General features: G+C 36.5%; 1 long non-coding RNA gene across 2 annotated transcripts; it reads right to left on the reverse strand.

Moving 5' to 3' along the window:
• Positions 1-1,919: 1,919 nt before the first annotated feature.
• Positions 1,920-11,812, reverse strand: LOC141664312 (uncharacterized). Of its 2 annotated transcripts, none has more exons than XR_012551955.1 (4): positions 11,558-11,812; positions 10,844-11,027; positions 9,984-10,666; positions 1,920-2,404 (listed from the first exon to the last, which is right to left on the reverse strand). It is a non-coding gene; the product is annotated as an uncharacterized LOC141664312 (long non-coding RNA). The 2 variants fall into 2 exon arrangements; XR_012551956.1 differs by having other exon boundaries at positions 3,382-10,666.
• Between the last annotated feature and the right edge of the window lie 2,029 nt (positions 11,813-13,841).

Here is a 13,841-nt window from a genome sequence, read left to right on the forward strand (position 1 = left end):
ACACAAACTCCTCTCAAGAACATCATGTTCTTGAGGCAACAACAATCACCCTTAAATCTACTTAGCTAAACATCAAGGTTTCAACAACATCACCTCTAAAACTAGGTTTATAACTACATACTAAATGAATCTTGAAAATGAATCTTAAATAAAGCTGGGTCAAATATTTTTACCTTTATTGAAATCTTGAGATGTGTTCTTGAGGATGGTGGAGTCTTGGAAGTGCTTGGTATGATTTTTGGAACCTAAAACCACCATTTAAATCAAGAAACCAAAGAAGAGTTACTATTCATACTATTCACTAGTAACTTTCTTGATTTTATTTAACCCATCAAACCTTGATAAAAAGAGATCAAATAATTTTCTTACCTTATTTTGGTTGTTAGGAAGCTTGAGAATTAATGGGAGGATTTTACCATGGCTAGATTTTATTTGATTTTGAATTCTTTCCTTGGAGATGAAATTGCCGAATGGAAGAATGAAGAAAGGGGGGGGGGTTTATGCTTGCTTCCTTTGGTTGCTTCTAGGAAATGGGATGGGTGATATATTTTTATTGATTGATATTTTTCCTAGTATAGAATCCTAGGTTTATTCCTTGTTGCCAAATCCATGGACATATCTTAAGTAGCTTCCTAGTTTACAAGCTAAACTACATGTTCTAGCTTCCTTAGCACACTATTTGGTTAGCCTTGCTTGATCATCCTACATCTAGCTCACTATTTGATAAAGTAACCATGGTTACTTTCTTACGATGGTTAGTTACCATGGTTAGTTAGTGTGTTACGTTTATTTAATCGTTTACGCGTTCGCTCGGTCGTTTAAACGTTTTCATAATACTTCCTCGTAAATGGTTCGCGACGTAATTCCTTTCGTATTTATTCCTTATATTTTAAATTATCGTACTTGGATATAAATCTGTAGGGTTTTAATCTTGTAATTATATTGTGATTCCCGTAATCCTCGATGAGTTGTAAATACGGTCATTTTTCAAAATTCGTTTTCTTCGAAAACTAATAGCGTTTACATACACTCATTTGGTACGTATAATCATAATATCAACTCTGAAACTCATTTTCTCATTTACTACATAGTGTGGGCTCAAAAGTTTTTCCTGTTCATCAGGATTACTATTCATTAAACGTTTTACAAGTTCTCAAAAATTCGAGATAAGCTAAAGAAACTGCAAATTTGCAGGATTGTTATGTGTTCTATTTTGCGTTTATTTCTGAAGTTTAATTCAATTTTAATTTACTGAACAAACACTGTTATTTACGATGGTCTACACGTTCCTCAATTATAATTTGATTAAAACTCCTTGGCTAGTTTTGTAATTTGATTGCAACTCATTAACTAGCTTTATAAACTGATAACAACTCATAAATTACTAGCTTGGTAATCTGATCAAACCCCCTACAATCAAGGATGAAGAAAATGAAACACAATCAAGAGAGCAGCATCGCAGATGTGCATGAATCAATATTCATCAAAATTTTAATGTTACTTCTCTTACAATGCATCATCAGTTGCAGATGTGTCTGCAAGAGCTGGGCCACTATAATTCTCCAGCCCTATTTCATAGAATATTACGATTCAACCAAATATTCATCTCTTGTTCACAACTTGGCACAACTTGATGAAGTTGAATGCACTGCCAATTCTCCTGCGGATTTTCTAATTTTTAACAAAACACGATTTTCTTTGAAATTCTTGTATGATTTACCTTATCCTTCCTCGTATTTGCTCAAAGTTTTTAGTACTTGTAGTGTTACAGGTTTTATAGGTGCATATAGATGTGATGGTAAGGATTTTGCGTCAATCGTATCGTGTCACATATTTAACCCCGTAACAGGTCAGCAGATCCCTGTGGATTGTACGAGAGATAAGCATCGGTGGTGGAAATGTGCTTTACTCTATGTTCCAAAACTAACCACTTCAAGTTTCTGTTTTTTCATCTTGATTGGGAACAAGTAGAAGTTGATATACAAACAATCGGTACTAATTCGTGGAGGAGCATTGGAAGAATACCGTTCTATCCAGCACAAAGATCGCTTCCTATTTATATAAATGGATTATACCATTGGATCGACCCCAGTAAACATATAATCTATTCCTTCAACGTGGAAGAAGAGGCATTCAAGGAGATATAGACTCCCATCCCCTTCATATCAAGTCTTTTTTAAGTTCGAACCTTGGACTGCTAAATGGTATCCTTTGCATATGTATGAAGTCCTATATCATTGAGTTGTGGGTGATGAGTATGGAGATGAAAAATCATGGACTACGAAGTTTGTTCTTCATAATCTTGCAATTCCTTCTGGGAGGATTTTAGAGCCTCTGAAATGTCTGGAAAATCGAGATATTGTGATACTACGTTTTCCTCCTCATGCTATTTGTTACAATCCAACTACAAAAAATCACAAATATATTAGATTCTATGATATAAAGTGTAACAGGTACATACCTTTTTCATATAGTACAAGCCTTAGAAAATTGTTGCACCTGCCATAGCAAGGCTTCGGTTTTATCCTTCTTGAGAAGAAATGGCAATCATGATGCACTCTTATTACAATGACATGGTTATTTAATTCTAGTTAAATCTTGTGATTTCAAGATTAGATATATCATTTCTTTCAAGGTGCATTTTCACAACACTTTCTTAAGATGGACAAAATATCAATAAAGAACGAGGTCCTTCAGAAAATTTAACAAGGAATCTACCTTACCTTTCAGGTCTTTGTATTTTAATTCATCAGTCATATATAGCTCATTCAGTGTCTCCTATATATTTCCGAGTCTTATTGATAATAACAAAGATGAAATTTGAGATTACATATATTTTTTTTATAATTATAATTTGGATCTAAAAGGGGTGAGCAAAACCGGATATTCGGTCCGGTTTTAAAATTCAAACCGGATATCCGGTTTTTCGGATCGCTAAAATTACATTCCGGATCCGATTTAACCGGATATCCAGATATTCGAATATCCGATTAAACCGGACCGGAAATCGGATTATCTGGATCCATTTGAAACTTCATTTTTTAAGAAATTACGATTTACGGGATAAGTAATACATATTAGAGTTATGAAACTAATGATGCATGAAACCATACTTTTGTCATCATATTATTAGTTGGGAAAAATAATGACATGTAAAATAATTTAAATATAAACATCAATTATAGATTAACTAATTACATGATCAATATAAACATATTTCTTATTGACACTTATATTAAATTTGTTGTTATTTAGTTTTTAGAATACTCGTCAAACCTAAATTATTATTTCTTACTGATATGGATAAAAAATACATCATAAAGACACATTAAATGTCGTACTAAATACACTTCGGCTTCTTGTCTAAAGTCCAGTACATACCTGTCTGGTCCGAGCTCGTAGCAGTCTCAATATTGCCCATGTAGACAAGGCCCACCAGTTGAGGTCGTCAAGGTCCACGAACAGAAGTTGTTCACGGACTAGGCCCAATACGGCTGGAAGAGTAGAAACATGTGCTCTAAACGGACTCAAAGTCCTAGGAAGCAGCTTCTGGAGTTTCTTCCCTTAAAGGACTCCTAATCACCATCTAAGTTGGAGACTTGGCCACCAAGTCTCCCAATAGAAGCCTAACCCTAGACTCACCTCTATATAAGGGCTCTACCCCTCAACCTAGAACTACGTTTTTGGCATCTTGCAAGGACCGATAGTCCCGAATGCAAGAGCAGCCATTAAAGCTTGAAGCTCACAAACCCTAATATTAAATACTAACGCACTCAGGTTTTTATTCCACAACATTTGGCGCCGTCTGTGGGACGACTACAACAACCATGGTGAATACACGGAGCAGAAACAATGGCGGTACAAACACTCCTGTTCCATCGTGAACAATCGCATAAATGGTGGAAGTACCACCACACTAAACTTATGCCTCCACCCAAGGAGGAACCCTGGTACGGGCAACTGAGGCTCAGCCATAAGGGACGAATCCCCCGGCTCCTCGAGGGACGAATCACCAATTTCAGCAGATACATGTACCTGTAAACTCTCAACCCGTTGGGTATGAGTACTCGACAATCGTGACCACTAACCCCCCTTACGGGATGCCTCTATACCCCGAGACTAGAGGAAGTGGACACTCTGGTAGGAGTGAAGCACAAGGGCGGACGCCCCAATACATACATGGCTTAGCTCCTATTCCGGAAAATCAAGAATTCTCTGGACCTTATACTGATAGAGACGCCGAATCATCGAATGATGATTTTGCTCCGAGAAGGAGGCGTGCTGGCAAAGAGCCGATGTCTAGTACTGACCAGCGCCCCAAGAGCACTCAAGGAACGATTCCCCGGGATGTTCGGGAGAGGATCAGGGCTCAGGAAGTTGAGATTCAAAGGCTGAAACATGACCTGGAGACGCATCTGAATCCAAGACCCCCACTTGCTCCAAGGCGGAGAAATCCTCCTCCAATCATAGACCTGGATGGTGCAATACCAAGAAGGGTTGTTTCCCCAAGGGCTGATCCAAGTGATCTTATGCCCTTAGGAGATCCTGATGATCCGAACCCCCATTCACTGACGAGATGATGAATGCTCGCATCTCAAGGAAGTTCAAGATGCCCACCATCAAAGCATATGATGGTACTGACGATCTAGCTAATCATGTCAGGACGTTCTCTAACACCCTGTTGCTACAACCCTGTTGCTACAGCCCTGTTGCTACAGCCCGTGAACGACGCTATTAAGTGTCGGGCCTTCCCTCAAACCCTATCGGGAATGGCTCAAAGGTGGTATAGTCGTCTACCCCCGAATTCTATTGGATCCCTTAAAGACTTGAGCCAAGCTTTTATCAAGCAGTTCATAAGTGGCAGAGTACACAAGAAGAGTTCAGCCTCTCTCATGGGCTTAGTCCAAGGAGCTAAGGAGTCCTTGAGAGAATATCTGAATCGATTTACGAAGGAGGCTTTGAAGGTCCCTGATCTTGATGATAAGGTAGCTATGATAGCCCTACAACAAGGGACTAGAGACGAGTTCTTTAATATGTCCTGGCTAAGCGTCCTCCCAAAAGCATGTTGCAGCTCCAGGATAGAGCCGAAAAGTATATCAAGGTGGAGGAGAGTATGAAGAAGATGATTGTGAATAATGAACCTACTGGAAACAAGAAGCGGAAGACGGATTAAGAGTACGATGCCAAGGACAAATATCCATGAATTGGAAAAAACTCTGACTCCTCTTCCAAAAAGAATCAGCAACCAAGGTTCGCTGAATATACGAGGTTGAACGCCCCAAGGAGCCAAATCCTCATGGAAATTGAGAAGGACAAAGATTTCAAATGGCCGAAGCCGCTAAGGGGAGACCCCGAAAAGAGAGACAGAAGTCGATACTGCAGGTTTCACAAAGATGTTAGTCATGATACTGACGATTCTAGGCCACTCAAGGATGAGATTGAGTATCTGATCTGAAGGGGAAAGTTCGGACATTTCACCAAGGGTGAAGAGGCCGGAGGCCAAAAGAGAGACAATGATAGAAGAGATGACGATCGAAGGGGTAACGATAGAGATCGCAGCCCATAGCCCCAAGGGTCTGTAATCAATATAATCTCAGGAGGACCGACACAGATGGCACTACAAGGAACTCCCGAAAAGCTTATGCAAAAGAAGTAATGAGCATAGTTGGAGAGCCATCTAAGCGTTCTAAGTCAGAGATGACGCTTGAATTTTGTGACCCAGACCTTGAAGGTTTGAAATTTCCTCAGGATGATCCTCTGGTTATCACTCTGATAATTGGAAATTGTCTTGTTATGAGGGTTCTAGTGGACAATGGAGCTTCCGTGGACATTCTGTTCCATGACACATTTATAAGGATGGGCTACAATGATTCACAACTAACTCCATCCAAAGCACCCATCTACTTGTTTAACCATATGGGGTTCAAAGTCGAAGGAGCAATACAACTTCCCGTAACTATTGGGGAAGAGCCTAGGGAGGCCACGCAGATGTTAAACTTCCAGGTTGTTAAGGCAGCCTCTACTTGCAATGCTATCATGGGTAGAACATGGATCCATGCTTTTAAGGCTGTACCCTCAACCTACCATATGGTACTGAAGTTCCCAACTAGGAATTGTGTTGGAGAAGCAAAAGGAGATCAGAAAATGGCTCGCGGTTGCTATGTTGCAGCACTTAGGCCCGATGGAACTGGGGGGAAGGTCCTCCCCATAGAAGACATGGATGTCCGAGAGAATGACGAACTACGAGGGAAGCCAGCCGAGGAGTTGGTCCCAATTCCCTTAGATCCATTAGACCCGGAGAAGGTCACGTACATTGGGGCATCTCTGGACAATCCCTTGAAGGGACGAATGACAACTATTCTACACGAAAACAGTGATGTATTTTCTTGGACAGCAGCTGATATGCCTGGGATTGACCTATACCTTATAACTCATAGGTTGAACGTTGATCCAACTCGGAAGGCTATAAAGCAAAAGAAGAGAACTTATGCCCCTGATAGCCTGGAAGCCATAAAGCAGGTTGTCGAGAAGCTTTTAGAAGCTGGATTCATTGAGGAAGTGTAATTCCATGAATGGTTGGCCATCCCCGTAATGGTTAAGAAGGGCAATGGGAAGTGGAGGATATGTATTGACTTCACTGACTTGAATGATGCTTGTCCCAAGGACTGTTATCCCTACCAAGGATTGATACCCTGATCGATGCCACTATTGGACACGAGATGCTAAGCTTTATGGATGGCTTCAGTGGTTACAATCAGATTAGAATGCATAAGGATGACACCACCAAGGTATCTTTCATAACTGACTTTGGTATATTTTGTTATCTTGCTATGGCTTTTGGACTTAAAAATACAGGAGCTACTTACCAAAGACTGGTAAATAAGATATTTGCTCATCTAATTGGGAAGACCATGGAGGTCTATGTTGACATTTTAGTCAAAAGCCTAAGCAAGAACAATCATATTATCCACCTCATAGCGGCATTTGAAGTACTGAGGCACCACAAGATGATTTTAAACCCAGCTAAGTGTGTTTTTGGCGTTGGGTCTGAAAAATTTTTGGGTCACATGGTCTCTAAGAGAGGAATAAAGGCCAACCCCGACAAGATCAAAACCATCTTAGATATGGAGCCACCACGCTCCATCAAGGACGTTTAGAAGCTGACCTGAAGTATCGCAGCTCTAGGGAGGTTCATCTCCAAGTCTGGAGACAAATGCCTTCCCTTCTTCAAAATCCTTAAGAAGGTGAAGAATTTTGAATGGACAGCTGAGAGCCAAGAGGCCTTTGAACAGCTAAAGAAGTACATGATTGAAGCCCCTTTATTGGCCAAACCAAGTCCGGAGGACACCCTTTATTTGTACCTCGCGGTATCTGAACAAGCCGCGAGTGCAGTTCTCGTGAAGGATTAACAAAAGCTCCAGAAGCCTGTATACTATGTGAGCATGGTGCTCCATGGAGCAGAGTTGAATTACTCCACCACGGAGAAATTCGCGCTTGCTCTCATCACAGCCTCGAGGAAGTTGAGACCATACTTCCAGACTCACAAGATCGAAGTCATGACGGACCAACCCTTGAGGAACATTCTTCATAGCCCGAAGGCAGTATGAATAGATATTGGTTTAATACCAATAATGGAAGCCGTTTTAGTTTGTTAAGAATATATCCACAATTAAAAATAGGTTGATGGTACATTTTTCCTATATATTCTGTACCATATAGAAAAGCAAACAGATGCCCAGATGCCCTGTCTTACGTCCCAGTCTAATATTAGATCATTTTTATTTAATACTAAGTCAATGACGTATCAATTTGTTTGGATAAAATCTATAAAATAAACGAATCTATAGAATATTCCGAATTTTAGGTCTAAATTCTAAATTATTTGATGTTGTAAGTGTAAAAACGTACCATCTACTTTTTTATCCCTGTCCAACTAAAATTAAAATTTTTGTGTATACTAATTACTACATTAAAATGACTAATATTATTATTACTGATCGATAAAATAAAATTGGAAGGCTAATCAAGTGGGCAATTGTATCAGGAGAATTTGATATTAAGTACAAGCCTCGAACGACCATCAAGGCTCAGGCCTTAGAAAACTTTGTGGTTGAATGCCCCATTAACGACCAAGAAGTCGGGGGGCAAGAGATAGTAACCCCAGAAGAATGAGAGAAAGAGAAGGATATAGAAACAACCCTGAAAGAGTATCGGGTTCTCCATTTTGACGGGGCGTCCAAAACAAAATCTAGTGGTGCAGGCCTAGTCTTGCAAAGCCCTGATGGGTTTATGATTGAGTATGATTTGAAGTTGGACTTCTCAACTACGAATAACGAAGCAGAATACGAAGCACTGATAGCCGGCTTAGGCTTGGCTAGAGCCGTGAGGGCCAAAAACCTGAACGTAATACTTAAAGTAAAATAGTTTCATTGCATAATTGTATATATTTTGTAAAATAAAATATTATATAATGTTCTATATGTTGATGTTCAAGATTTTGAATAAAATAATGATCATTGTATAACATAATTCCCAAAATAATACGTTTTGCAATTTTTTATACAAAGATTTTAGTTGCAGAACATGCATGATTTTCGTAGTCTCGAACACAAAAACGTGATCTCCATCGAACTTGACTATATCTTTTAAAGATAAATCTCAATCTATATTTTATCATATTTAAATAAAATAAATTATGCAACGGTAATAATATGTAATTTTTTTATATTGTTATGAAATAAATATATAAATATATATATTGTATATCTATATTTTTTATATTGTAATAATATATATTTATAAATTATATATATTGTACATTTTTATATATTGTAATAAAATAAATTTTGTAATGGTCATAAAATATATTGTAATTTTTTTTATATTGTCAAATTAAGCCTAACTTAAAATATATCTGCAGAGAAAAAAATAATGTGACTAAGATAAATAATCCATACTGATAAATAGTCTTTTAATGATAAATTACATTTCATCCAAGACAGAGAGAGGGAGAGATGAAGTATTTGAACTGGGTGCATACCGTACATGAGTAAAAGTTAGTTAAAACTGTGGGAAGACAAATGAGTCAATAAACTAGCCTGCTTTGTATCTAAAATGTTCTGTTAAATTCTGCTACTCAGTAATATATTTTAAATACTTGCATAAACTTTGGCTCTATACCATACCTCACACATATATCAAGTATTTCTTTCTTTCTTTCTGCTTGATCAAGAAAACCATCATCGTATGTATCTATATACTTGTTGTATGTATATATTGTTACACACACACACTATATTATAATGGCTTTGCTCTCTTTTTCTCTCTCAGATTACAATTTCTCAGAAGATATAAGTTTCTCCACATTCAAGAAAACAATATGTGATAGTTTTTTAGCATAAAAAAACCAAGAAACAATTTGCACTAAAGGCATAATCTAAATTTCTGTTAATACTTAGTTCTAAACACAGTACAGGACAAGATCTCTTCTTTTCTCAGAAAGATCACAAGATCGTACCTAATGGATTCAGGAAACATACATCTCTAGGTATGCATCTAATTATTCTATCTATTTTGTTTAAAACACACACAGATTAAGGAAGGCATGATCCAAGTTTGGGAATAAAAAAAAATGTCCTCCAACGACATGTAAAAAATTTATGTGCATACTGTAATCATTACACACACACATGCACAATGTTTCTTATGTAGATCAAGAAACTACACTTAAAAAATTAGAATGTTTAAGAATGAAAAACCAATCAAGCATTAAACTAGAACTAAGCTTGAAATTTAGTAAACTTTATATGTAAAAGTTGATAAAGTAAAGCAATATATATAATCTTGTTGCAATCCCCCCTTTTTTGTCTCTATTGTTTAGATTTTATGTTTATGATTATATATGCTTGTACATAACAGTAACTTCTACATCATCGATGGATAATTTTATTGGAGTTGAAATTGAAGTTGATGATGTTACTTACCGCATTATAGGCAGGATCGGTCGTTGGGAGCCAAGCTTTGAGTATCCCGTATACGAGTCAGAGTGTACAGTCAACACGATTGGTGTCCCAAACAAAGCTTTGAAGATTCTCTCTTGGACTGCTGTTTGAGGCCACCCAATTTGTGATGAAAGGGGTATATGGTAGCAGCTCAATAATGATGTTAATGAGATGAGGAATTTCTTCATCCACTCAGACTTGCCCACCAACCTTCTGCCCTTTGAGCAATAGGTCACGTTTAACATTAACAATATGCAATACATCTGCATTGTGTTTGCACTTCAAGAGAATATGTCCCTTAGATCATCCATCCATGCTCCTTAACCAGAGGTTTAGCCATGGTTTCACAATTCCCCAGGTTCGCAGGGCTGCTTCTATTATGGTAAATTCTATAAGGGACCTACATGGTAACAATTTAAAGCATAAGAAAGTCACTGCTGGTCACGTAATATGTAGCCCTCAATACATCAGAGTGGCTGCTACGTGCACATCCTTTGAATTAGACTGGCATGCTGGCTTGGCTGCAAATCACTTCTTGCCAATCAACCGGATAAGTAACTAGGGAAGGGCTCCTGAATATGTTGACGAGGAGGAGCCTCAGCTACCTCATGAACTGGAGGAGGATCTGGTAGCTCAACCACCTCATGAACTGCAGGAGGCCGCAGCTGCCGCAGGAAATTTTGAAGATCAGCTAAACTTTTGGAACCAGGAACATAGTCAAAAGCGTGATGTCCGAAGTATAGGGGTAGTTGCTTTGGAATTAGGTTATGGGAGGATTTCGGTCGTGGACAAGAATCAATTCCTACGTGTTGCAATTTACATTAGACAACTGGGAACCTTACCTGAGACTTGGGAGCAATTGCTGCAAAACTCGGAAGCCCAAATGCCAATCCATAGGCTTGCTGGAAGATTCACCAATGGTTATATCAACTTCATAAGATCGTGTTTGCAAATCAATCCCTATAATAGATCCGACACAGTTTATCCTACTCGACCAAGAGCTTCTGCAACCTGGTGGAATCATATCTGACGAAGACTTTGAGCTATCAGTGTGGACACATAATCATTGAAGTATAGTGTGCTACTGTTTTGAAAGTAAATCATAGTCTTAAGCTGGTAGGACACAGCATGGTTAGCTAGATTTTAGAAATTTGTATGTTGACATTTCGTTATAGGCTGAGGTAGTAGGAACTAGGAAGTAGGAACAACGTGGTACTATCTAGTAAAGGACAAGTTGCTCATTTCTATATTTTTAGTTGTAACGTTCAGCTAATTAGTTGTTCTTCCTTTGGTTGTCGGAATCATATCATTCTTAAATCTCCCCAACTCATATCTACAAAAAAGAATTCCCATCATATGTAACAATTTACACACCCTTACATATACAAATCCTAAGAACATAACAAACGAATAAAATTAATTCATACATATTCAATTCTAATCCTTGAGACTCTACAATCATAAAATTCAAAAATAAAATATAATAATAGCATAACAATCCAAAATTCAAATTAACATACACAGAATCAAAAAAAATTAAAACTTTAGTGGCTTACAATGTTAGTTTCTCATCAAACGACTGAGAGAATTAATGATCTGCAGTTTTTCATCAGTCTTGAGTTGAATCTTCCGGTGTCGTGACCTCAAAACTCTTAAAAAACGAACCTTTATAACCCCTAAAATTTAAACCAATCAAAAAACATAATTGGGATATGAGAATACAGATTAATGGACCTTAATATTTGCAGTTTAATGATGTGATGTGCATTTCTAATCCATGGGATGTGATGTGCCTGTGGATTGGAGTTTCTCATTTAAGGTCTGCTACAGTGCTACCCGTTTATATGGAATAAACGGGTCGAACCAAAAATCCAATTTTTTATTTTATTTCATATTTATTTATTTTATATATAACTTTTTTCAAATTTTTTAATTTTGAATAATTTGGGTTACTAGTAAAAAAAGAAGATTTTTTTAGGGCGGCTGCCCTTTTATAAGGAAGAAACAGGCCAGAATCAAAAATCGAATTTTTAATTTATTTCATCTTGATTTATTTGATATATATTTTTTATTCAAAATTTTTAATTTTGAATAATTTTGGTTATTCGTAAAAGAAGATTTTTTGAAGATTTTTATATGGAAGAAAATCGTATTTATGTGAAAAAATGAAAGATGGTACTTTTGTAAATTAAAAAATATTTTCTCAAATTCTTTTTAAAAAAATGACAGCATTTTTACAAACTTTTTGGACTTAGGTATTTTTTTAGAAAGCCCAAAAAAATATAGTAAATAATATTAATACATATATATTTAAACATGGCTCGATTTGATATTTACGTCTATAAGATGTTAAGAATGAAACAAGTCGAGAACCAATTTTTATTAAAAATAAAAATCGAATCGGATTCAAATTAGTTAAGATCGAGACCTAAACTGAAATTACGGTTTGGTTCAGTTCCGTTCTCGATTCTGAACCGATAAATGCTTTCCTCATTTGTAATTTGATTAGAACTTAAGTAATTTTAAATTAAAATATTTTTAAGTGAAACACATGACTTATTTGGGTCGAATATATACGTTTCAGAATTTACTTTTTTTGCGTCAGTTTATGAACTTATTTATTTTAAAATTTAGTTATTATCAATAAATATTATAAAAGAATAAAAGATGTATTTATCTATACTTATTCAGACATACTTACTCTTAAAACAAATATAATCAATAAAATATGAAAATAAAAATAACAAAAATCAATTATTTAAAATAACTGTGCATCGCACGGGTTTTAGGCCGGTAAAATATAAGATATAAGAATATAAGAATATAAGAATATAAAAAGTAGATTAACAAATGGCTTAAATAAACATCTAAAAAATTGAATTAAACGATTAAATTTATAGATAAGCCAAAGAAACTGCAAATTCAGTATTGTTATGTGTTCTATTTTGCGTTTATTACTGAAGTTTAATTCAATTTTAATTTACTGAACAAACACTGTTATTTATGATGGTCTGCACGTTCCTCAATTATAATTTGATTAAAACTCCTTGGCTAGTTTTGTAATTTGATTGCAACTCCTTAACTACCTTTATAAACTGATAACTCCTAAATTACTAGCTTTGTAATCTGATCAAACCCCCTGCAATCAAGGATGAAGAAAATGAAACACAATCAAGAGAGCAGCATCGCAGATGTGCATGAATCAATATTCATCAAAATTTTAATGTTACTTCCCTTATAATGCATCATCAGTTGCAGATAGAGCTGGCCAAACAAGCGGGTTGGCTCGGCCCGCTCGTAATTCGGCTCGTCAAAATTCGTATAATTCGGCTCGTAAACGAACGAATAGTTATTCGGCTCAAATTGTCTACTCTAACGAACCGAACACGAATAGCATGTTAGGAAACCGGAACTGGCTCGGCCCGGACCATATAATTCGTAACCGAACTAAAAAACTGGAAGTAGGTGAACCGCGAATAATTCGTTCGGCCCGCGAATTATTCGTTCGTCTGAATACACAGGCACGCGAATTATTCGTTCGTTCGGCACGCGTCGTTCGCCAACGGTAACCTGCACGATTGCAAACTGCCGTCAAACCAATGGTCACCTTTTCCTTCTGTAACATACTAATTCATTTGCAAAAACCAACTTTATTTTTCAAAACTATCAAATTTCTTTTGCAAAAACTAACTTTTTAAAAATACGAGCAAAAATAAAATTTGTTTATTTTGATTAATTTATCAAAAATACGAGTAAATTGTTAAAAAGGTTAAATATTAAAATGTGTTAAAAATAGAAAAAAATTTCCAATATAAAAAAGGTAAAATAAAAACAGAAATA

Source organism: Apium graveolens, chromosome 6, assembly GCF_009905375.1.
Source record: "Apium graveolens cultivar Ventura chromosome 6, ASM990537v1, whole genome shotgun sequence".
Classification (NCBI taxonomy): Eukaryota; Viridiplantae; Streptophyta; class Magnoliopsida; order Apiales; family Apiaceae; genus Apium; species Apium graveolens.